The sequence below is a fragment of the Giraffa tippelskirchi genome, chromosome 7, assembly GCF_054371585.1.
Source record: "Giraffa tippelskirchi isolate mGirTip1 chromosome 7, T2T-mGirTip1v1.2.pri, whole genome shotgun sequence".
Lineage (NCBI taxonomy): Eukaryota > Metazoa > Chordata > Mammalia > Artiodactyla > Giraffidae > Giraffa > Giraffa tippelskirchi.
In genome coordinates, this window is record NC_137281.1 from 123602314 (window position 1) to 123628091 (window position 25778).

The window sequence follows — 25778 nt, forward strand, 5'->3', positions numbered from 1 at the left end:
GACCTCTGTATCACCAATCGATGGCTCCTCCCCTGGTGAGGGTGGGGTGGGGGTGAGATCGTCTTCTCGCAGGAGTCAGATCCTGCACTTTTTCTTACACTTGCTGGTACTGAGGCTGCATCATAGGCAAACCCTTGGTCCCTCCACCCCATTTAAGCCCTTTGCCCTGTGTTGAGCCTGGTTCCCCAGAACAACTCTGTTGCCAGTTTACTCTGTCCACCATCACTGCCCGCACAGGATGTGGGGGCCCTCCCCACTGCCCTAGCTCAGGGTTTGAAACAGCCTCATGAAACCATCCCCTCTGTCTGGCCTGCCCTGACCTGGACTGCTGAGCACAGCCCTCTGCTCTAGGCACTGTGGCCTCGACGCCCGTGGGAGAGAATTCTGAGTTCTGGATCGTGATGCCCACAGTGATAAGGAGGTCAGAGAGGAGGCTTGGGACTCCAGCCCAGCCCCAGATGGCAGACCTCCCTGAAGATACAGGAACTGCCCAAGGGGCTGCCAAGGGCAGACATTCCTGGTGTTTCAGCTGTTGCCTTTGCCACCCTCTGGGGCTCACCACATACTCTTTAAGGTCTGTTTTTTGACTTGCCTTGTTATCAGATCCTGTTTCCCTCTGCCCAGCCCTCCCTTTACTCTGTCCTCTGCCCCAAAGAGGGTGAGAGTAGAGAAGTGAGCAGTGGGGTGGAGGGAGATGCACTTTGAAGGGTAGTCTTCAGCACCCCATGGTGGTGCAGGGAAGCCCTCAAGTCTTGGAGCCACAGCTGAGGAAGCTTCTCTGTCTTCCCACGTTGCTGTTTCTCTGAGGGCAGGGAGAAGGCTCAAGTGGTGGTGCTATACTGTTGTTGTTTTTAGTCCCTAAGTCATGTCCAACTGTTTGCGACCCCACGACAGAAGTAGAACTTGGATTGGCCTTGAAGGACAGGTGGGTTTGTGTAACCAGACAGGTGAGGTGGGCACCCCAGGTAGATGTACTGGCCTGAGTAGATATAGGGAGATGGGAAAGTTCTGGTATGATTGGGAAGTAAATAATGTTTAGTTTGGCAAAAACTTTGCATTATTTAAGGGAAATCATGAGTGAAAAGGCTGGGAAAGTTAGCCAAATGAAGCCTTTGGAAGACTTTAGACTCAAGACTAGGGGGTTCTGACTTGACTCGCTCAGATACATATCCACTGGAGGCTGTTCTCTCGTAGATAAATAAGTAACTGTGACAACATATTGGACTTTAAGAAGCCAAATATTGCCTTCTTGGCCAGGAGGCCCATAAGCAAACAGCTCGGGAGGAAAAGAGTGGTAGCAATGTGAATAGAAAGCAAAAGAGGAGATACTGAAAGTGGTCCTGAGGGAGACTAAGCAGGATTTGGCAATCTAATGGAGATCAAAGAGAGTTGAGGGATCAGGAAACCATCTTGTGCTTTTATATAGATTCCTGTTGGCTAGAAAGCTTCTCCGTTCAATATTTTCAGGTGCTTACCATGTGTCTTGTATGAGAACAAGCAGTAAAGGAGCAATGCAGGTGAAGAAAACATAGTCCTTACTCCAGCTGAGGAGAGGACTAAGAAGAGAGTCCAGGTCAGCCCTTACTGTTCTCTCTGGAAAGAAAGTCCCAGATGATTGAATATTTTCTTTAGAATCCTCCGTGAAGTGTGGATGAGGAAAAAGGGATCCAGGTCCACCAATTCCCTGGATGGTTCCCTGATTTCGTTTGACTTTGTTTCATTCAGTAGCTATTTCCTGTGACTCTAACTCTCTGGGTCACAAAGCTGAGAACTCCCCAAGGGTCTCCTAGCTTTGGAAGGTGATATGAGGAATACAACCAAAACTACAGGGCTTGGAGTGAGGCGGACACAAGGGGTTAGCATGGGCTTGAAAGGCGGGTCTTACGCTTTAGTTAGGGAAAGGAGCTGGGGAATCTTTGCGGAAGAAGTGACATCTAAGCCAGACTTTGGAGGGAGTAGACATTCATTAGACAGACATAGGGGAAGTGAGAGACACAGGGAGGGAGAACATGGGACATGTTTGGGGAATGTTATATTGTCTTGTTCAGAAAGCTTATAGGCTGAATACAGCCTTGTTTATACTAGGATTTTGTTTTGTTTTGCCAGTGAAGTCAAGAACAAGAGTTGGAAATCCAGTGAAGTGGTTTATAGTTGCGGTTTAGTGGTTTCCAGTTATATATACAGTGTTCTGGGTTTCTAGTTGGTCCTAGAAGACATCTTGGTTTGTTAGCCGGCTGTCAAGAGTCCTGTGATTAGGTGACTCCTCCACTCCAGCCTGGAAGTGTGTCTGTGGAGCTTTAGTTTTAGAATTAATGCTTCTTTGAGAAGGAGACTGGTTACTCACCATCCAAGGGTGGAAATCATGCTGCTTTCAAGGCTGTTTAGCGTGGGTTATAGGACAAATACGGGAATCACTAAGTTGCATAAACATATTCAGGGAAATTCAAATGCTCAAGGCCAGGGCCAGGCTGAAATTGGTCGTTAATACTCTCTTACTTCATCATTCTGGATCTTCCTTCTCCCTCAGAGTTGTTGATTCATCAAAGAGCAACTCAAAATATTATGACAACAGTATCTTTTCCATTCTAAATAGGAGGACAAAGAGGACCACCCAAGGGTAAGAGGCATAATTAGCCAACTTAATAATCAGCAACAAATTGTCAGTTATTCTTAACTATGTTCTCTTGTTAACATTCTGTGCTAGGGTGTGACTAAAGTAAATGCAAGAGAAGATTTTTTGTCTTTTTGGCAGGGCATAGTAGGGGGCTTGGTGATTGGAGTTGGGGAGCTACTTGTCCAAAAAATAAAAGATTCTAATACATCCATGAAAGCCAAATCCTAGACGTGTTTCCAAGCATGAAGTGTTGAACTTTGTACCTGATTGTGTTGCTTTCCTAGGGCTGATGTACCCCAAACAAGAGACATTAATATTCTCATAGTTTTGGAGACCAAAAGTTTAAAAATCAAAGTGTTTCCAGAGCCTCATTCCCTCTGAATTCTCTTGGGGAGACTCCTCCTTGCCTCTTCCAGCGTTTGGTGGTTCCAGGTGTTCCACAAACACCTTGATGCTTCATACTCTGATCTCTACCTTCAAATTCATGTGGCTTTTTTTTTTCTGTGTGTCCCTGTATTGAAAATCTTACTCTGTGTTTCTCTTATAAGGCCATCTTTCCTTGGATTTAGGGCCCAGCCTAAATCTAGGATGATCTGAGATCCTTAGCTTAATTCTACCTGCAAAGACCATTTTCCAAATAAGGCCACATTCATAGATTCCAGGGATTAAGATATAGACATATCTCTTTGGGGGCCATCATTATTCAACCTATGATGCCAAAGATGCATTCTCTGCTGGCACAAGAATGTGCTCCTGTTCAGTGGTTAAGAACCTGCCTTCCAATGCAAGGGATGTGAGTTCGATCCCTGGTTAGGGAGCTAAGATCCCACATGCTGTGGGGCAGCTAAACCCACACTCCACATATAGAGAGAAGCCCATGCACCGCAATGAAGAGCCCTCCTATTGCAACAAAAGATCCCACATGCCACAATGTACTGCAACTAAGATCCAATGCAATCAACTAAAGACATATTTTTTTAAAGTTCAGCTACTCTTTTTTTTTTTTTTTTAAAGGAATGTGCGCCTGGATTATCAGCAAATCCTTGTTGATGACTATGGTTAGGACAGCAGAGCCGAGTTGGACTGGATTCAATATACGAAGTTGTAGCAACTCTAAGTTAAGCTCCATTTGAAACAGAAGGAGTTATGTAATTTGCTGGACAGAGAGTATAAATTCATTTTACAAATCATGATGTATTCTGGAACAATATCAAATTTCCTGGTAGACTCCAAGGCTGAGAGTTAGAGATCCTTAAAGAAAGTCATTTACATGGTACATTTTGCCATTTGGAAGATACTTTGTTGATTCTTGATATTTTAAACGCTTTCTTAAAAGTAGAAAACTTTGAGTTTATCCGGTTGGACATCTGAAACTCTGAGAGCTCTGAAACACTGAAATGTTAAAGAAGCAAAAAGTACATTTTAAAGAAAGTCTCCTTTAAATAAATGGAAGACAGCCCAATAATTAGTACACATATAAGAAATTTTCAAGTATAATTAATAGAACCTCATAAAGGTCAGAGTTCCTTGTTTTTTGTATGGACATATTAAGATACAGGTCTTAAACGCAATGTCAGCTCCCTAAACAATAACTGCAAAGTTCTTTTTTCTCTTCTTCTAGTTGAGAAACATAGCCATGCACATAAGCCTGCTGTTCTCCCCCCGTGCTTTGCGATGGTGCTGGAAAATTGCAGGGACAGCACCGACTCGCTGGAAAGGTTCTCCTTTCTAGAGTAAGCAGCAAGAACAAAATCATGTCAGCACCATTTCCCAGTTTTATTTTTAATTGGTTAATATGCCTTTGATCACTGAAGGGAAAATAAGTGAATGAGGGCTAGCTCAAGCCTAAGGACCAGCAATATTACCTTGTATGTTCCTTTAGATCATTTCCCTCCATTCACCTGAGATACAGTTATTTATTAGCATAATATGGATACAGATCTATCCACAGGGCTTAAAGATGGAAATTGAAACTGTGATGATTTAGCTGAAAGTTACTGGAGCATTCATAAAGCTGTCAAAATTACAAGAGAAACCACATTAAGGAAACACCAGCAATAGTTGCTATTAAACAGATATTCAAACATCGTCAGCACTGTTATCCACAGCAGGCTGGCCTAATTTATAAGCTTCTGTACAAGAGGATAATGGTGGCTGCAGGTTCAAAGGCAAGTGAACCACAGGAATGATATAAGGCTGGGTAATCTCATGTTTTAACACATAAATCAGGACACAATACTGAAGACTTTTCCCTGATTTGTTAATTTGTTTACATCTTTAAAAAGTATTCTCAGCAATAAATCACATCTATAGAAAACAATAAAATGAACTGAAGAGACACAAACTCAATATTTTTTCAGTCAACAAATACTTATTGAGTGCTGTTTGTATGCTGGACACAGTGTTAGGTACTGGATAAGATGTAGATTGAACAGGCAAAATACTGGCCATAGACAATATTCTATCCACCAAAGTTTACTGAGTGGCTGCCACATGCCAGATGTGTGCTGTGGTCGATATTCTGTCAATTCAGAATCATTTGTGATCACATATACTTGGAAAATGAAGTGCTACTGATTCTCTGACCCTGAGGATTCCTGGGAGTACCTAGGTGTCTCCAGTGAGTCTTGACTATTGCCTATTACTCTGCAAGCCAAGCTAGAGCTCTGTAGACTTGGGCCTCTATGTATAGAGTAGCTGTTGTTAGCTGAATTTTTACTCCATTTCTGTGGCTGCCTTCATTATGTGGAGCTGGAAAGCTAGGTGTGATGTTGGTGCCCCTGGAGTGGAGCCATGTGCTCTGAGGCTGATGACCTGTGTCTTGACTGTCCTTCTCCAGTACACTGAGCTCAGGTTTCTTGAGCCCAAAGTGTTATGGTATTTAACCAGGCACTTTTTTCAATGATCTTTCCCAAGCAGAGACTCGACTACAATCTTGCGTCCCACTTGACACATCTGTACCCATTTCCTCAGCCCCAGGTAAATCTAGGGTGTCAGTGTATCTAAGGAGCATGGAGCCACCTCCTTCTACTCATTGTGGGCCCCTGAAACCTGGGCCCCACCAGGCCAAGACATCTTGTTATGCACCACACATGTGCGCCTTTGGAAACAAGATGGCTGGAAAATATCTTGGGCAGATGGCCTTAAGGAATAGAGCGCACAAGTCCAGAATTGAATGTCACATAGTTCATGGTAGAAAAGCTAACATTCTATGGAAATAAACAGGAACACAAACCAGGAGTCAATTACTAAGGCAAGAAACACATTTAATTATGAGCCCCATACCCAGAAATGAGGTTGAAATTAGGGTGTAATAGTTACAAATTTTGGAATTTGTACCTGTTAAATTAACAAAAACTTAATGATCTACACTCAGATCTTTACGAGGGAGAATTGTTACTTACATTTATTCTGCTATTCAAGTTATGAGTACTGAGCTCCCCTCCAATGCAGACTCTGCAGTAGGTGATGGGGAGATAAGAATGAGTTATTTTCTTGCCTTTAAGCAGCTTACAGTCTAAGACAAGGGTCAGAAAAGTACGGCCTTTGGGACAAATCCAATGAACTTTCTGTTTTTGTATAGCCTGTAAATTAACAATGGATTTACTGTTTTATATGGTCAGGAAAAAAAATCAAAAGAGTAATATTGCTGACACATGAAAACTATATAATTTAAATTTCAGAGTGTATAAATAAAGTATTATTGGAACATAGTCATGTTTGCTTATTCATACATTGTCTGTGGCTGCTTCCTGCTACAACAGCAGAGTTGAGAACTTGCCACAGAGACCTTAGGATCCATGAAGCCTGACATATTTACCCACCACTGACCTGACAGAGTGTGTGACACAGGCAAAAGTATGGAGGTAGAGGGGACTTCCCAAGTGATGTTAGTGGTGAAGAAAGAACAGAAAGAAAGAAAATGAAGTCACTAGTCTTCTCCAGCTCTTTGCGACCCCATGGACTGTAGCCTACCACAATCCTCCGTCCATGGGGTGTAAGAGTACTGGAGTGGGTTGCCATTTCCTTCTCCAAAGGATCTTCCCAACTCAGGGATCGAACCTGGGTCTCCCACATTGTAGGCAGACGCTTTACCATCTGAGCCACCAGGGAAGTGGTGAAGAAACTGCCTGCCAATGCAGAAGTAAGAGATGTGGGTTCCGTCCCTGGGTTGGGAAGATTTCCTGGAGGAGGGCATGGCAACCCGCTCCAGTATTCTTGCCTGGAGAATCTCATGGACAGAAGATCTTGGTGGGCTATAGTCCATAGGCTCTCAAAGAGTCAGACATGACTGAAATGACTTAGCACACATGCACACATGAAGGTAGAGATGTTTCAAGGATATTCTTAGAGCCCTGTGGAGGGGATTAAAAAGAGGCACACTTTTCAGTTTCCTTAAGGTCATAAAGAAGATAGATGTATAACCAACAAAACAAAATTTTAGATTTTTTGTTTTTGCTAGTACTTAAAGAAGGAGCCAAAGGAATAACAACAACAACAAAATTATTATATTTGCAGCTTAACTATTCTTTTTTTTAACTTATTTTATTGTTAGTAGTAACAGTATTTCAGCTTTGTCTTAATACCAGTTTATACACAAAGGTATAAATTTTGCTTTATTACCAGTTGTCTTATACATATTATTAAAACATTATTTGTTCAAGAGATGCTGCATAGAATGAGTTTAAAAAAGAAAGATTCTTTAATTTTTAAGTAGTCTGAAAGCAGTGGTCTGGAGCAACTTGGCGGGCTGGGTTTCTGAATATGGTTCAAATGTCGAGTCTCCCAGCTCAGCTTGAGAAAGGAGTGACCTCTGAGTGATGCCTTTTTATTGGATCTGTCTTCCTAGGGTGGGGAGGAGTGAACCTTCATGAAAGCAGGACAGTGGTGTACCAACTGTGGCAGTTAGATGACCTCAGAGGCATTTTTAAATAGGATCTCATCCATAGGTGACCCAGGAGGAGAGTTAAGCAGGAAAAAAGTAGTTCTGGGTTCTTTGATTCCCATTTTTACTGTCTCACTTTTGGCTTCCCCTAGTGACAGTATACGCTCATGATCTAATGGCAAGTGGTCAAGGACACAGGCTAATAGTCCACATGGCCTTACTGAGGGGCAACATAGCACTGGTTATGGGGTTGTGTGTGCTAAGTCACTTCAATCATGTCCGACTCTGTGCGACCCCATGGACTGTACCCCTCCAGGCTCCTCTGTCTATGGGATTCTCTAGGCAAGAAAATGGGATTGGGTTGTCATACCCTCCTCCAGGGGGTCTTCCCAACCCAAGGATCAAAACTTATGTTCTCTTATGTCTCTCATGTCTCCTACATTGGCAGGCAGGTTCTTTACCACTAGCGCCACCTTGGAAGCCTGTGGGGTTAGGACACCTGGATCTGAATCCTAGCTCTGCCATTTAGCAGCTTAGTGGCTTTGAGATATTCACTTAGCTTCCATGCTTCAGTGCATTTTAAATGAGGAAACTAAAGCAGCTATCTCAGGATTATTGAGGATTAAATAAACTCACCCATGAGAACCATTTAGAACAATGCCTGGCACGTGAGTCCTTAACATTTGCTGTGATGATGATGATGGTTATTACTATTTACTGTACTCTCTCAAAACTACCAATTCCATGTTAACCCTTAAAACTATTTTTGACTTAAAAATTTTTTTCCTGGCACTGCATCTTCATAAGGGAATCTTTGTCTCTTTCTGTTGCTCTCTTTTTCCCCTGAGGCCCTCCCTACTGAATTCTGACCTCTTCCATTGTCTATTCTCTTTTGTCTTACTTCAGTCTTATTAATTCTGACTACAGTAGTCTTGCATATATATGCCCAGGCACTAACTTTTATTATCCATGCCCAGTGGAGTGATTAAACACTCTATAACAATACTATTGATGATCCATTTTCTGTTTTAGAGCATCATTTAGAGTCATTTCCTTCGCAGCAGAATCCGTGACCACTATGCATTTGTTGGACTGAACTGAATTCTATTCTTGTTCTGACAGTGATGAAGATCCCATTCTCAAAAATTTATTGCTGCTTTAAATTAGCCTAGAGCTTGAGAACTGGACAGGTATCCATTTATTTGCATTCAACTACCTGTTATCTTCTACCTGATTGTTTTGCTCTGGAAGGCAGTTTGGAATTTCTGGTTCCTGATTTATTCAGGGTATGTGTTATGATTGTTTAGCTAGGTGATTCTTATCCCCAATTTCCTGGGTGTCTAGCTTTAAATGTTTTCTTATGAGGCTCCTTATCTCTTCCCAGCTAGTTTGCTACTGACTCAGTGTTCTCCCTTTTCTGGCACTTAGCTGCCCATCACTGAGTTTCAGAGATGCTTGCAGTGGGCTGATTTCGGATTATAACAGAGGCTGAGTGAGTGTTTTAGCTATCTATTTCTGTGTAAGAAATTAGTAGCTTGAAGCAACAGGGAATGTTTATTATCTCGCAGTTTCAGTGGGCCAGGAAGCTATGACTGGCTTAGTTAGGTTTTATGGCTCAGGATCACTCATGATGCTGCAGTCAGGGTGTCAGCCAGGGCTTGACTGGATTGGAGGATCCACTTCCAAGATCATGAACATGGCTGTTGACTGAGGGCTTCTGTCTCTTGCCTTGTTGGCACAAAGTTCTTTATGCAGAAGAGAACCTGGCTTCTTCCAGAGGGAGTAAGCCACATGAATGATCAAAAGAGTGCCTCAGATGGCTGCCACAGCTTTTATAATCTAATATTGGAGATGGCATATTGTTTTCTGTGTCATATTGGAAATACAGATCAACACTGGCATAATGTAGGAGGGGTCTTCACAAGAGTCTTATAGCAGGATGTGAGTTCCTTGGGGCCATCTTGGAGGTTGACCACCATATTCTGAACCTCTGGTCCCTAAATGACTTACATCATTTTCCCATGTGATATACATTCATTCCTCCACAGTATCTCATGAAAGTATCAGCTTGAAACCCAAAATCTTATTATTGAAATCAGGTCCAGAGAGGAAAAGTCTCCTTGGGCGTAGTTCCTCAAATGCAACTCTTCAAGTTCAGTTCCTCTTCACTTATGAGACTGAATAAACATACAGCCAACACACGATGGGGAGACAGGCAGAGGGTGACTGCTCTGGACACTCCTTCTCAAAACGGGGGAATTAGATGACACAGAATAGCATCACTGGTATTTCAGAAACAGCAATCTAGAATCCAGCTGATCAAATGTTAGCTGTTGCTGAAGTATCAAGGTCTGGGAATAATTCGTCCCAGCTCTCAGGTCTGTCTTCTGGCTTTTGGTTTCTTTTTCTGAACCGTTTTTCCTTTTTTGAAAGAAAAAAAAACTTTTAATTTTAGAATAGCTTCAGATTTACAGAAACTTGGGCAAGGTACTCATCCCCTCCAAGCCTCAGTTTCATCATCTTGATTTTCTTCATTTGGAATGTCTTCTAATATTTTTCACCCACTTTCTTTGCCAAACCAGAAAACTCTGAATTGATTTTCCAGTCATTCTTGCCAGGGTATACTCCTTGCCCAAAGGAGCTATAGTCCTCTGTCACATGGCCTCTCAGCATCCTGTCATCCAAATGAACATGGTGTATTGGAATTATTTATGTTCCAGTCCCTTGTCATGGTGTATTGGAATTATTTATGTTCCAGTCCTTGTCTGTTATTTTTCAGCACCTTGAAGGCTGGAATCCAAATCAGTGTCTGGAAAAGAGAAGACACAAATATTTCCTGAATAAATTGAATACATTAAAAATTAATTTTTAAATAAACATATGGTAAATGTATAGATTCTTGTAACTGTTATTACAATCAGGATACAAAACAGTCTTACCATCCCATCAAACTTCTCCTAACTATCCCTTCCTCCACCTCCTAACTCTAGCAACCACCAGTCTATTCTCTCTCCCTACAGTTTGGCCTTTCCCTGATGCTGTGTGAATGTGAGGGTGTATGTGACCTTTTGAGACCGATTTCTTTGGCTTAGCATGACACCTTTGCTTAGCTTCATCAGAATTGTTGTGTATTTCAATAGTTCATGCCATTTTATTGCTGATCAAGATTGCCAGGAGAAATATCAATAACCTCAGATATGCAGATGACACCACCCTTATGGCAGAAAGTGAAGAAGAACTAAAGAGCCTCTTGATGAAAGTGAAAGAGGAGAGTGAAAAAGTTGGCTTAAAGCTCAACGTTCAGAAAACTAAGATCATGGCATCTGGTCCCATCACTTCATGGGAAATAGATGGGGAAACAGTGTCAGACTTTATTTTTTTTGAGCTCCAAAATCACTGCTGATGGTGATTGCAGCCATGAAATTAAAAGATGCTTATTCCTTGGAAGGAAGGTTATGGCCAACCTAGATAGCATATTTAAAAGCAGAGACATTACTTTGCCAACAAAAGTCCATCTAGTCAAGGCTATGGTTTTTACAGTGGTCATGTATGGATGTGAGAGTTGGACGGTGAAGAAAGCTGAGTGCCGCAGAATTGATGCTTTTGAACTGTGGTGTTGGAGAAGACTCTTGAGAGTCCGTTGGACTGCAAGGAGATCCAATCAATCCATCCTAAGGGAGATCAATCCTGGGTGTTCATTGGAAGGACTGATGTTGAAGCTGAAACTCCAATGCTTTGGCCACTTCATGCGAAGAGTTGACTCATTGGAAAAGACCCTAATGCTGGGTAGGATTGTGGGCAGGAGGAGAAGGGGACAACAGAGGATGAGATGGTTGGATGGCATCACTGACTCGATGGACATGGGTTTGGGTAGACTCCAGGAGTTAGTGATGGACAGAGAGGTCTGGTGTGCTGCAGTTCATGGGGTCGCAAAGAGTCGGACACGACTGAGCGACTGAACTGAACTGAGTATTCCGTTATATGAATGTACCCCAGTTTGTTTAGCCATTCACCCACAGGACGGCACTGGGTTAATTTGTTGGAGGAGGTAATCTAGAGGATGTGACTACCAGTTAACCCAAGAGCTAGATTGGGGTAGTCAGTGGTTCCTCACTGCCCCCTGACCCCCACCGTCTGCACTCATCCTAAAAATGTAAATTTTGCCAACCATTCCCACAGTGGGAGCTGTTCCAAGGACACAGCCTTGAAAGAGCACGGTGTTGAGACCATCTGGACAATATATGTAACAGAATCCAGTTAAGGCTGCTATATGAACATCTAGCTTCCTGGCAGGTGGATGCGGAGATCTACTTTCTTGTAGCTGCATAAGACAAGGCTTATATTTGAGTTTCCTTGCTTATTAAACCTGTCACCTACCAATCTGCAGTGGCCTGCCTCTTTCTTCAGTCTGTCCTTGCCCTCTGTGTATAAAGCCAGTTTGCAAACCAATATAATTCTATTTTTCAGTGATTATGAATAGAACTGTGCTAAAAGTTCATTTAAACAGGTTTTGGGTGAATATGTTTTCATTTCTTTAGGCTAAATACTTAAGAGTGGTATTTCTGCATTATCTTGTTATATATATACATATATATAAGTTGTTCAGTAGTTATAGCATACAGGCTTAGTTGCCCCACAGCATATATATATATATACTTGTATATATACATACGTATATATGTATATATATGTATAGGTATATATATACCTATACATATATATATATATATATACCTATATATATATATATATATGTAATAGTCACTCAGTCATGTCTAACTCTTTGTGACCCCATGGACTATAGCCCTCCAGGCTCCTCTGTCCATGGAATTCTACAGGCAAGAATACTGGAGGGGGTTGCCATTTCCTTCTCCAGTGAGAGATATATATATATGTTTAAATTAAAAGACGGACTTCCCTGGTGGTCCAGTGGTTAAACATCTGCCTTGCAATTCAGGGGACACAGGTTCGACCCCTGGTCAGGCAAATAAGATCCCGTATGCCCTAGAGCCTGTGCTCCATAGCAAGAGAAGTCCCTGTGTGCCACAACAAAGAGCCTGCATACCACAAAGACCCAGCACAGCCAAAAAATTTGTAAAGAACAGCAGATTGTTTTCCAAACTATCATATAATTTTATATTCTCACAGTAATATATCAGAAGTTTAGCTCCTGTGAATCTTTGCCAACACTTGGTATTGTCAGTATTTGGGGGAACCATTTTAGTAGATGTGTAATGTAATCTCATATGGCTTTAATTTGCTTTTCCCTAATGGTTAATGATGTTGAACATGTTTTCATGTTGCTTATTTGTTATTCATATGTTCTCTTTGTTGAAGTGTCTATTTCATTCTTTCTCCAATTTTTAAATTATGTTGTTTATATTATTACTGTTGAGTTTTGAGAGTTCTTTATTCTGTGTATGAGTCCTTTATTGGTTGTGTATTACAAGCATTTTCTCCAGTTTGTAACCTGTCTTTCCATTATCTTAACAGTGTCTTTCATAGAACAGAAATAAAAAACTTTGAGGAAGCCTAATTTATCTTTTTTTTTCACCTAATGGATAGTGCTTTTGGAATAATATCCACACATTTTTTGTCTGAAGATTTTTCCCTATGTTTCCTTCTATATAGTTTTATATTTTACATTTGTATCCTGATCCATTTGAGTTATTTGTGTATAAGGTGTGAGGGATAGGTCAAATTCCAGTTGTTCTGGCCTTTGAAGTCATACAGAATAAATATAGTTTCTTCTACAAGAGTGTCTGGGATTACAAGTTCATTTTCACCACAGAGAGGAACAAATACCAGATTTCACTAATATCAATGGTTTATACAAAAAAATTAGGAATAAACTTCAAAAGAGATTCCAAGACCTCTGTAAAGAAAACTTCAAACTATTTTTGAGGATATAAGAAAAATAGAAACAAATGGAGAAGTATACAATGAGAAAGCAATATTGTAAAAATGTTGATTCCATCAAATTAATCATGACATGTAATGTCATTCTTATTCAAACTCCAGTAATTTTATGTTTCAGAGGGGATATTTTATAGATAGGGCCTTCCAGGAAGCTGACTGAGCCTGAGGTTAGCGTTCAAGGCATTTGTTTGGGAATGCCCAGGTGGCTCAGTGGTAAAGAATCTGCCTGTTAATGCAGGAGACACAGGAGACTCAAGTTCGATTCATGGGTGGGGAAGATCCCCTGAAAGAGGAAATGGCAACCCACTCCAGTATTCTTGCCTGGAAAATCCTATGGACAGAGGAGCCTCCTGGGCTGTGGTCCATGGGGCTGCTAAGAGTCAGACACGACTGAGCAGCCAGGCATGCTTACATACATGCGGACAGGGGAAAGAGGAGGGGAAGAGGCAAGGCTGCACAGAAGTTGGTCTGCAGAGCAGTCCCAAAGAAGGCTTCCCCTGTCCCCATTAGGGAGCCCTGGAACTACCTTGAGTCCAAATTTACGAAACAGTGACAACCTAGGAAAAACATCTGTGTCATCAAAGGCAAAAGGTGACTATCCCTACTTTAAAAAGATTTGTTGCGAATAAATATTGAATATGCAGATACTCCAATAGAACATTCAAGAGTCTAAGATAAAGAAGAATGACTAATAAATATATGAGAAGAGCATATATATGAGAAGAGAATTTTGCAATTTCACCAGTGAGGAAAAAACAAAGAATTCAAACATTTTTCTTTTTGACCCTTAAGCCAAGAGTAAGAAGGTTGCTGTTCTAGAATGATGAGAGTGGGGATGTGGCCACTGTCATGTAGGTAGTGAAAGCGTCAAGAAGTGCAAAGTTTTCAAGATGTTATTTGGCAATATTTATCTAAAGTTTGACCCAATAATGCTACTGATAGGAATTTATCTTAAGAAAACATGAAAAAATATATATGATATATGCTTTTACTCTGTGCTGTAAAGATAATAAGAGTTTATAAATATATATATATGTCAACTACTATACTATACTCTCATTGTTATAGCCATGCGTTTTGGGAAACAAACTCACTCAGAAGGACAATGCAGGTAATGGAGTACAGTTTATTACACCGGTGGGCCCAAGGCAGACTCTCCTCTTAGCCAAGGACCCCAACCAGCATTTGTGAAAATCTTTTATACCCCATGTGTACCCGTCCGAACTCACCACCCCAAATTCCTTGAGACTTACATAAACAAAGGAAGGGTAAATATAATCACAATAATCTCATCATTTAGGTGTTATGTGTTCAAACAGTTAAACAATTGGCCAATAATCAATAAGCCTGAGGTTACACTCCGATAGGTACAGAAAAATTTACGGCCTGTGCAGAGACAGGGGTAATTAGTGTATGTTTTCTCTTAGGCGATGAGTAACCTGGATACGATCTTCAAGGTTCCCCTGTCCGGAGGGGGTCTTATCCTTCTATTGTTGTTTCCACAGGCACTAAGCACAGAGTTCAGAGTCCATTAGAGAGGTGGCCGAACAGGATCAGCACGAACAGGCCTAAGATGCAGTCCAGGCCCTATGAATTCCTTCTTCATCATTAATGATGATAATGCATATCTAAATTACCCTAGAAAGTTGCTTAGGTTTTTTATTTAGTGAAAAAAAGTATGCATAGTGACACATTTTTGTAAATACAGTTTAGGTATAATAATCTGGATAGATAAATCTAGAATGTTAGCAATACTCATCTTTAGATGGTAAGATCTTTTTGCTAAACTTTATATTCTTATTTTTCTACTATTAATGTGTATGTCTTGTGTATGTCTTCCCTGGTGGCTCAAGTGGTAAAGAATCTGCCTGCAATGCGGGAGACCTGGGTTAGATTTGTGGGTTGGGAAGATCCCCTGGAGGAGGGATGGTAACCCACTCCATGGAGAATCCCCATGGATAGAGGAGCCTGGAGGCCTATAGTCAATGGGGTCGCAAAGAGCTGGACACAACTGAGTGACTAAGCACAGCACAGCATACTTGTGTATTACAAATTTTGGTACTTGATGTCCAAGTTTTGAGAAGATTTTCTTAAATATGAAGTCTTGAAAATAGAAAACAGCAATCACATTCCTTGCTGGACATCTAAAATTTCTGTAAAATGTGTTTAGACTGGCTTCATTTTTTTCTTGGTTTCAGTTTGGTTCATTTTTGAAATTTCAACTTGGGCATGGTCCTGTATGTGCCTGTTTGCTCCCTGTACCCAGAAAACTTGCCCTTTCATTTGGCAAGTAAAGCAGCCAGAGAACAAAGTTACCAATGTAATTTGAGTAGGGGTGGATCAGAATGAATTAGGCTGCAGGAAATGGTTTGGGACTGGTTTTCAAGATCTTTACTTTTTTTTTTTAGTCTTTTGTATTCAGGGAAGATTGAAAGCTCAAGTGGGAGAGGAAGGCTGTCAGGTTCTCAGGTTTTTTAAAATGCAGATCTCGGAGGCCTGAGCCTGACTTTCCTCAGTATGACAGGAAAAGAATTTGGTGGAAAAAGCAAGCAAATCGCCTTGGCTGAGGTATTATCCCTGTGGTCCCTCCCTTCTCCTGAAGTGTCCTGGGTTTTCTCTGCTCTTCTCTGTCAAACACCCCTCTGCCTTTTCTCTACTTCTTTCTCCTCCAAACTCTGCAAACTGCCAGTGTCCTTGAATTTGGACATCTTCCCAAAGAAAGTAGAGTTGCCTAGGAGAGAAAATTAGAATTTATTTTCAAGTTTTCAGGGGTTGTTTTTAGTGAGACAAGTACTCAGGCTTGTGCCAAGTTTGTGTGCGTGTTGCTTTATTTTGTTTTTGTACACACTTGCATTGCCCTAATGCCATATCTGGAGAAGGAAATGGCAACCCGCTCTAGTATGCTTGCTAGGAAAATCCCATGGACAGAGGAGCCTGGCAGACTACAGTTCTTGGGGTCGCAAAAGAGTCAGACACGACTTAGCAACTAAACAAACAAGTAGTGCCATATCTCTCTTACATCTTTCACCTACTGCTCCACTGTCAAACCATCTACACACTCTTCTTATCCTCAGAAGCTTTCTAGTAGGGGTAGTGTGTGCATGTGCTCAGTTGCTTCAGTCGTGTCTGACTCTTTGTGACCCCGTGGACCATAGCCTGCCAGGCTCCTCTGTCCATGGGATTTTCCCAGGTAAGAATATTGGAGTGGGCTGTCGTTTCCTCCTCCAGGGGATCTTCCTGACCCAGGGATAGAACCCGCTTCTCCTGTGTCTTCTGCATTGCAGGTGGATTCTTCACTGCTAAGCCACCAGGAAAGCCCCAGTTGGATAGCAGTCATTAACAAAGAGGAGGGAAGAATGAGATATATGTGGTAGTGTTACCGTGAAAGTGTGTGGGAGATGGTCTGAATATATACGTTCTGTTGGGTTGTCAGGATACCTATAGATATTCCCATTCTCTTAGGATTCATCCATTCATTTTTTCATTTATTCATTCATCCCCTAAACATGAACATAGTTACTGTAATATTTAGACACTCTACCAGGTCCATGTTGTTTTTCAGTTGCTAAGTCATGTCCAACTCTGCGACCCCATGGACTGTAGCATGCCAGAGTCCTCTGTCCTCCACTATCTGTTGGAGTTTGCTTAAATTCATGTCCATTTAGTCGATGGTTCTCTCACCCTGCCCACCACCAGGTCAATGGGGGTAAATGGATAAACCTACTTCCAGCTCTCAAGTAGTTCATAGTCTAGGGCCAAGATTCCCAAATCTGTGTGCTCAAAATCACTTGAAGACTTGTAAGAATACAGATTTCTGGACCCCATCTCAAACTTTGTCAATCTAAATTCCAAGTTCAGAGATTGGTGTTTTAACCAAATTTTCCAGAAAATTCTGTTCCATTAGCACTGGCCTGAGTACCAAAGTTAGGAACCCATTAGTAACAGTTCATGCAGAAAGAAAAAAAAAAAATTAGAACTGAATTGTAGTGTAATTGTCAGGCCAGCCAACTCTTCCTCTCTTCTCTCCTTTCTACCATTTTTCCTTCTGTGAGTATTTGAGGCAAGGGTGACTGGTTTTCTATTGCCATATAAGAAGTTGTCCCCAACTTAGTGTCTTATAACAACAACAATTTCTTATTTCTCATGGTTCTGTGGGTTGACTGAGATCAGCTGGGTGGTTCTTCTGTTCCACATGATGTAGCTGAGGTCACTCAGGGGGCTGCATTCGGGAGGGAGCTCCACTGAGGCTGAAATGTCCAGGATGGTGGACATCTCACCCTCTGAGAGCCCCTCTCCACATGGTCTCTCATGATTCAGTAATCTAGTGCCGTCCTCTTTACCACTTTTGCTGCTGATTTCCAAAAGAGAAAAGCTGATGCTGATACTTCTTTTAAGCCATGGGCTCAGAAGTTTCAGATGATTGGTTCTGTTTCATTCCGTGCATTCTGTGGTCAAAGCAAGATACAGGGTGAGTACAGGTTCAAGGAGAGAGAAATAGACTCACCTATCATTGAGAGAACCAGGGAAGAATTTGTGGTCCTTTTTCATCTACCATAGATTAAAAAAAAATCCATGAGAATTTTCCTGCTGATTTATAAGGCCTATATACCCACTGACAGCATGATGACTTCAGGCTAAGGGTTTCAGATGCAGTTTTAGTCAGTCGACTTAGACCAAGACCTTGGCTAGTTGTATGAGTGGCCATAAATGAACAATAAAATTCAATAGGGACAGGCTGTAAATATAAGATGGGTCACTCCATTGTGACTACATAAAAAAAAAAAAAAGAACTAAAGGTAAATAATGGACAAACAAGGCATGGGAATGTAAACAAGTCCAATCTTTTTGTCAAAAAAGGTTAGCATAATATCGGATATATCTAGAAATTCTAAAGTGTGGTAAGACCTTGATTGGATATCATCTTTAGTTTTAGGCAGCCTGTATGATGAAGAGTCAAGAATTGTTCAGGCTAGAAATAGACATGATTCTTTTCTTTCTCCGTCATGTCCTGGGTCCTAGAATCAATTAGGGAATCCAGGTTAGCCTGTGCTCTGGGCAGTGAGGAGTCTGGATGGGAGGAGAGAGAGGCGGTGGGGTGCCAGGCCATCAGCCACCTGTTGACTCTGGGCAACCAGGACTTAGGATGTAAATTAAGCCCTGTTCCTTCTCTGGTCCACCCTCCTCTGGCTACTTCAGTTACTCAGAGTAAAGCCAGGGTCCTTGCAGAAGCCTCCAAGTCTCCTAGTTTGGCCTCCTTATCTGACTTCATCTTCTACGGATATTCTCCTTTCCCATTCCATTCCCATCAGAGCAGCCTTTGTCCTCTTTCTTGGAGAGGCCGACATGCCCCCACTACTAGGCCTTTGCACTCAGTTTTCCTTCTGCCTGGGATGCCCCTCCTTCAGATCCCTGCACAGTTCACAGCCTCTCTCCTCTGGTGCTGTCTATATTCAGGCCATTACTTTACATAAAGGAGTCAGTCCCCCTGTCCCCTCAAACTTCCTATCCACATTACCATGTTTTTTTCTTTTTTCCCTCCCTGCGCACGTGGGCATTTGACATGCATTTATTTCATTGTTTATATGTTTGTTATCTTACTTTGTCTATTAGCATGTTAGCTTTAAGAAAGCAGCAGCCCTTTTTTTGTCTCCTGCTTTATTCTTCAGTGGCCCTAGCAGTGCCTGGCACCTTCTAGCTACTCAGAAAGGGTTTCTTAAATACATGAAAGAATTTCCTTATGAACCTTAATAAACTGAATGCAAAGCCTACCATGAATGCTTATTGAATTGACTTGTTGGACCGTTAAACTCAGGAGATCTGGCTTTAAGTCCCTGTTCTCTGTGACTTTGGGCAAGTGTTTAGGCTCTCCATGTCTCATCAGACATTTCCATACAACTTAAAATTTAATGGAATCCTAGATTGGAAAAGTATTTTGGAAGGAAAACTGCCAATGGCCCTGTATTATTCTTTGAGGGTCTTGCCTGGTGCCCAGGGCAAGAGAATTGCAACCCACTCTCTCAGTTTAACTTTTTTTGCATCCTGTTGCTGGGGAGGGATACTGTCAACCTCAGCCACTGTTAATGCATGAGAAGGTGAGAGATTCTTAGAAGGGAGGGGAGGATGGGGCATTAGACATAGGGAGATGTGGGTTTTATCACTGTCAGAGTGGATTAGAAAACATATCAGGAATTCTTGGGCAGGGATTTATTAGGGTTTTGAATCCCATTTCTAGTAGAAATGGTGGTTATTTTCTAAACTGCTCATGAAGATAGCAGGAGCATGGACTAAAGTGTCATACTGTGTGCATGCTAAGTCGCTTCAGTCGTGTCCAGCTCTGTGACCTTTGAACTGTAGTCCACCAGGCTCCTCTGTCCATGGGACTCTCCAGGCTAGAATACTGGAGTGGGTTGCTGTGCCCTCCTCCAGGGGATTGTCCCAACCCAGGGTTTGAACCCGTATCTCCCTCATCTCCTGTATTGCAGGTGGGCTCTTTATTGCTGAGCCACCAGGGATGCCCATAGATATCACGTTACCTAGATTTGAATCTCACTTCAGTTTTTAACTGTGACACCATAGGCAAATTTTTAATCTTTTAAAATCCCAGTTTCACCTTCTGTACTATCTATTTTGCCAGGCCATTATGAAGATTAGATGAAATGTTCCATGCAAAGTGACTGGAATGTTTACATGTTTATTAGTATTATCTGCAACACTATTATGATTAGGAATAGCAGTAGAGTAGTAATAGTCATCTCATGTCTACCACTTAAATCCTCTGAGTCTCATTTTCTAGTCAATAAAATGGGATGGTAATCCACATTACACGGCTGTTATTGTACCTTGTTTTCAAAGCCAAATGATGACATATGTCACAGAATTTTATAAATGTGTAAACTTTATCCAGATGTTAGTTTTTACTGAATGTTACGATTCAGCTACTGTCTCTGGCTCCAGGAATCCACCTCCATCTCCCCTCCCTCATGCAACACAAATGCTGGTCCCTCAGCTCTGGCTTTGGCCCCACAATCCCCAATCCTTCCAGCTGAGAATCAGATAATCCTCTGGACTGGAGGGGGACCAAGAACATATGTCCCAGAGGCGGAATAAATACAGGCCTTTCTTTTGTCAAGTTTCCAGGAGAGACCACAGAGGCCATGATGGAAGGACCTACTTTAAGAGCTACCACTGCAGACCTATCTGAGTGTTGTCAAAACTTTCAATAAAGAAGATTGTCAAGCTTCTCTCCCTGAGGTTTTTAAATATGAGTCTTGCCTGAAGATGGAGTCTGAATGAGATGACCTCTCAAGATCACATCTCATTAATATTCCATGTCACTTCCTGAGTTTGTATAGCCTCTCTTTTAGAAAGTAAGGCCCTTCAGTAATTAAACATCTGAAGGAACTAGGCATTCATTATCTGAGTATTAATTCTGAAGGCAGATCAGGGGATTCTGCAGTTTCAAATCATTCTGGTAAATGGTCATTTGATTATTATCCAACTGATGGAATTATAAAGAGATCTTTGAACTCTATCTCTGTTCACAGCCCTGTTCTTAGAGTTTCTATATATAAAGATCTTCGATTAACTTGCTGTAAGGACACTCTGTTGAATTTTCTTTGTAGACATGCCTGTTCCCCCTGTGATATAGGGAGTTCCTTAGGGGGTAGATATCTGTCTTGTCCTTGTGTGTCTCTCATTGCCTGTCACTACACAGGGTATCAGTAGTACGAAGTAAACATTTTATTTTCAATAAACAAATGAATAAAACTGCACAGGAACTAGTCGATTGATTGTGCTCAAATTTGGGATTACCACTAAAATATTTCAGCATACTTCTTAGATTTGGTTTGTGGTTATCTGTTATCTGTAAACAAAGTAATTGACAAACATTTTCAATGTTTGTACACTTTCCTGATAATTCTGAACTCATTCTAATGACATTAAGTACATTTCTGAAGTTTGCAAAAGTCATTTCAGCGTGGGAGCTTTATCCGCAGAAGATAGGATAAGACTGTCTTTCTGGAGCATCCAGCAAATGGGGCAGAAGAAGGTTCCTAGACATGTTAACAGTGAAAGCAGATAAATTCATGTTCCAGACCCATGCCATTTGCTTTGTCATATGGTTAAAATGAAAATATCTGGCAAAAAATTGACTCGATAAATATAGATCCATTTTTCTGAGCCAGGAGTTTCTTAAAAGAGGTGATAGATTGAAGTCACGAGATTTGAATTTTGGTTCTGAGTTTATTTGATGCTGGGGACTCCAGTTTCTGTGTGGGTGTAATGGGGGTAAAGAGGGGAAACTCTGATGTTCTGTGACTCAGTGCCCATCCACTGGAGAGTGCAAATAGCAGGAACTTTATGGCTTGACTGAATTCCTTGAGACTAAGGTGTCTCACAGCATCTAACGTGTGAGACATGGCAAGGGGTATTTATTGCCTCATGGGTTCCTGGCTGCGAGTGATGGTGGTTTGGGCACTGGCTTTGAGGATAGATGGAACTGGGTTCTTTCCTTAGACTTGCTGCCCATTAATCTTATTATTCTATGTATGTGTGAACATTTCTCAGTTATCGTAAAATCTTAATATTTACATTTCACTGAAAAATGGAAATAAAAATAGTGCCCACAGTATAGGGTTGTTGAAAGGACTGAAATGATGAGGTATGTATAATGATGTAAGAAACACCTGATAGCAAGGGCTAAAAATTAATAGTCACTAAAGTGGTGGTGATAGATGGAAATGATGACAACTACGATGGTTAACTGAAAGAGACAAGGGTGTCAGTTTCCTTAATGGCACCTTAGACTGCCAAGAGGATTAAATGAGTTAATATTTGTAAAGGGGTCAGCAGAATTCCTGGTACACCCTAATCGCTATTAAAGTATTCATGTTTTAAAGAAAAATACATGAGTTTCCCATACTCTCCAATGTAGATCCAGCTTCCACTGCATGAAACTGGCAGAGAAGGAAAGTGTTTGCTGCCATTAAGACATGTTGTGGGCAATGCTGTTCAGTTTCATGATGAAGAAGGAACCATTTATTCCCTCCTGGATGTGCTTTTGCTTGTAGGACAACAGGTGCTCTGCCAAAGTACACCAAACACTTTTTTTCTTTTCCTTTTTCCTCACGCTCCCCCTCCTTTTCTTTTTTCCCCTCTCTTTTTGGTTTGTATTCAAGTAACTTTCCCTCTGCTGTGATCTTCCCCCTTCTCATCTGCTCTTATCCCTCCTTTGCTGCTAAGCTGCGTGAGTCACAAGGACCACTCCGACAGAGGTGCAACTGTTCTTTGGCAATCAAAGGGCTTCTCATGCCCTGCTCCCAGTCACACGGCAATGCTGCAGATGCCAGCTCAAATGCCAGTGCAAAGCCAGACCTCTTTTCATCTCTCCCCTTTGAAGAACTTCTTTGTGGGGGTCTCCTCATGAATACTGTCTTGAGATAGAGTGCATGCTCACCCATTTGTTTTGCTTTTCTTTCTCATTCCTTGGACTCTGAGAGAAAACTCCTGCTACAGCGGAGGGAGCCTCGCATGGAATTGCACCTCTCTCTTTAGTTAGAGATGAAGTGATTTCCCTGAAGGGCCGATTTGTCACACCCACTGTCTTATGCAAGAAGACCTCATCTGCTTAGATTTCATTTGCACCTTACGGGTAACTCAGGTGACCCCCAAAGATTATGGGGGGTGTGTGTGTGTTTAGTTGCTCAGTCGTGTCTGACTCTTTGTGACCCCCACAGACTCCTCTGTCCATGGATTTCCCAGGCAAGAATACTGGAGTGGGTTGCCATGCCCTCCTCCAGGGGAACTTTCTGACCCAGGGATGGAACCCACGTCTCCTGTGTCTCCTGCATTGCAGGTGGATTCTTTACTGCTGAGCCACCGGGAAGCCCCTGCATTTGTCTTTAGAAGCAATGGATTTGCTCATGTGAAATTTGTGAATCTGAATTAGCTTTGTCACATCAGATTTTTGTGTTTTAAATGTTTTAAGCTGGTTTGCTGTGAAGCATAGTGAATAGCCTAGGCTCAGACTTATTCAGAGAGCATGCTGGATTCTGGGAATAGCCCCAGCCGCTAGTCTTTCTGTTGGAACTTTTGTAAAGAGCTTTTTTTCCTCTCATAAGTAAACACTTGAAAATGAGATTAAGATTCTTTCTAAGCCTCAGCACTTAACTAATCATTTTTAGTTACTTGCTGTTTACACTCAGTCTAAATGGCCTAACATAGATGCAATAATGTGGGAGAAATTAACTATCTCCATTCTAGAACTGAGCTGATAATTTCTCAAGATGATATCTTTGTGAGATTTTCACAGGGTAATGAGGAAGAGCCTGAAGGATGGTTGACTTGGCCTTTAGTCTTATCAGTTATGACAAGCTTCATTGCTTGTCCAGGTCCAGGTGTGTCAACAACCACGAGGGAGCAGTACATCATTTCTGCTTCTCTATATCTTACCCCCAGCCTGTACTGAGAACTGGTATTGAGCATCTACTGCATGTATGCACAAAACATATAGTATCCCTAACCGTTTTGAGAACTCTTTAAAGTGTTATTATCCTAAGTTTTCAGGTAAAAAAACTGAGGTTCAAAAGAATCAGTAACTTGACATAATACGGCAGATTATAGTTTCATAATATGGCTACAGCAGTATTTCTTTGTCCAGAATGCCTTGTCGAGAATCTTGCCACTATACCATCCAGAGGTGAAGTCCATTTTCTCTGCCCTTTAAACCTGTGGGCCTTTGTGATTGCCTTAAGAAGTAGAATGTTGTAAAGATTTCGCATGACTTCTCAGGTTGGGTCAATGAAAGGGGTGTTTTTCTGTCTAGCTCTTTGTTTCTCTTCAGGAATGCTCATCGTCAGAACCCAGCTATCATGTTGTGAGAAAGCTCAGGCCACATGGAGAGGCCACATGTAGATGTTCCAGCAGACAGCCTTGAATAAGGTCCCAGCCAACAGCTAGCACCAGTTGCCAAGCCTTCTAATGATTCCACCCCCTCTCCCAGCCTCAATCTACCCCTGCTTATGCCTAACGGAGCAGAGATAAGCTGACCCTGCCAAGTCCTGTCCCAGTTGCGGACTTACAAGCAAAATAAACATTGTTGTACTAAGGTACCGAGTTTCAGGGTGGTATGTGACATAGCAATAAACCCAAAACACTAAGCATGTATAGCTACCCTGTGGATGATCCAGCATTTGAATTCAAATCTGTATGACTTTACACCACTGTAGTCTGGTTCCATTTTCCTAGATCCTTATTCTCCTAAATCTCATTTTTCAGGTAACTCTTCTCCTCCACAGCCCTCTTTCAGCCTGGAACCGAGGGCCATTCAGCCTCTGCTTGTTCTCGGTGTGCTCCTTGCTATTAGGCCCCTAGTTAACATCTGTAGTTATTAATAGACAAGTGCCTGAACATCCATATTCACACTCCAGATGGATACCTGTCTTAAGAACTCAGGAGAGCTTTCCACATTAGAGTGCAGCTTTCATCAGTGTTTCCTAAGGGCATAATGATAAGTCTTCACAACAGCTGATGTCATATAGTGATGACTGGACAGGTTCTAAAACTTGAATGTCTCAGTTCAAATTCTACCTCCTTCATTTACCAACTATTTGGTTTCAGGCATTTGTTTAACTTCTCTATATCCTGGTTTTCCCATCTATAAAATGGGGCTGCTAACAGTTCCTTCCTCATAGAGTTACTATAATGAATTCATGAACCAAGGAATTAAATCTTTAGTGCAGTGGTTGCTATATGAACTCTCAGTATTTGATCACACATCTTTTTTTTTTTTTCTACTCAGGTCATCGGAGAGGAAAAGTGTCTCCTGTTGGCGGTTTTTCCTTTGTGGTCCTTTACAGCTCACTTTTGGTTTAGGTAGAAAGTGGGGCAGATTCTGCTGGGCATGCATCTCCCAGTGGGAAGGACCCCCTTCCAGGGTGGCCAGAGACTTTGATATTGAAGGTTCAGCCTTGCTTTTATCTTAGCCACATCAGCTGTTCTGCCAGATGAAAACTTTTGGTTTCACTAATTGTTTGTAATGTGTGTGAATAGATGTGTGACCCAAAATTTATTTTGGAAGACACTTGAGAAAATTGCGTATTCTCCATGAGGACTCAGGGCAGCCAATGGACAGACAGCATAAGAGGCTGGGGAAATCTTTCTGTCTTAACAGACGAGAGAGAAACACTAACAATTGAATGGGATGTGGTAGAGGCTGACACATTATCAGTGACCACACAGGGCAGAACTGTAGAGGATATTTAATCCAACCTCCTCACTTACAGATAAAGTCCAAGGTAAAGCAATTGTCCTGAGATGGTACCCTTGACATAGACTTTAAGAACCTATGACTTGGGATTT

General features: G+C 41.7%; 1 long non-coding RNA gene across 1 annotated transcript in view; it reads right to left on the reverse strand.

The window, feature by feature from the left end:
- Positions 1-8389: 8389 nt before the first annotated feature.
- Positions 8390-25778, reverse strand: part of LOC145512393 (uncharacterized) — a 64784-nt gene continuing 47395 nt past the window's right edge. Inside the window, exon 4 of the long non-coding RNA XR_014058493.1 lies at positions 8390-10308. This is a non-coding gene — a long non-coding RNA (uncharacterized LOC145512393). The remainder of the gene's footprint in view (positions 10309-25778) is intronic.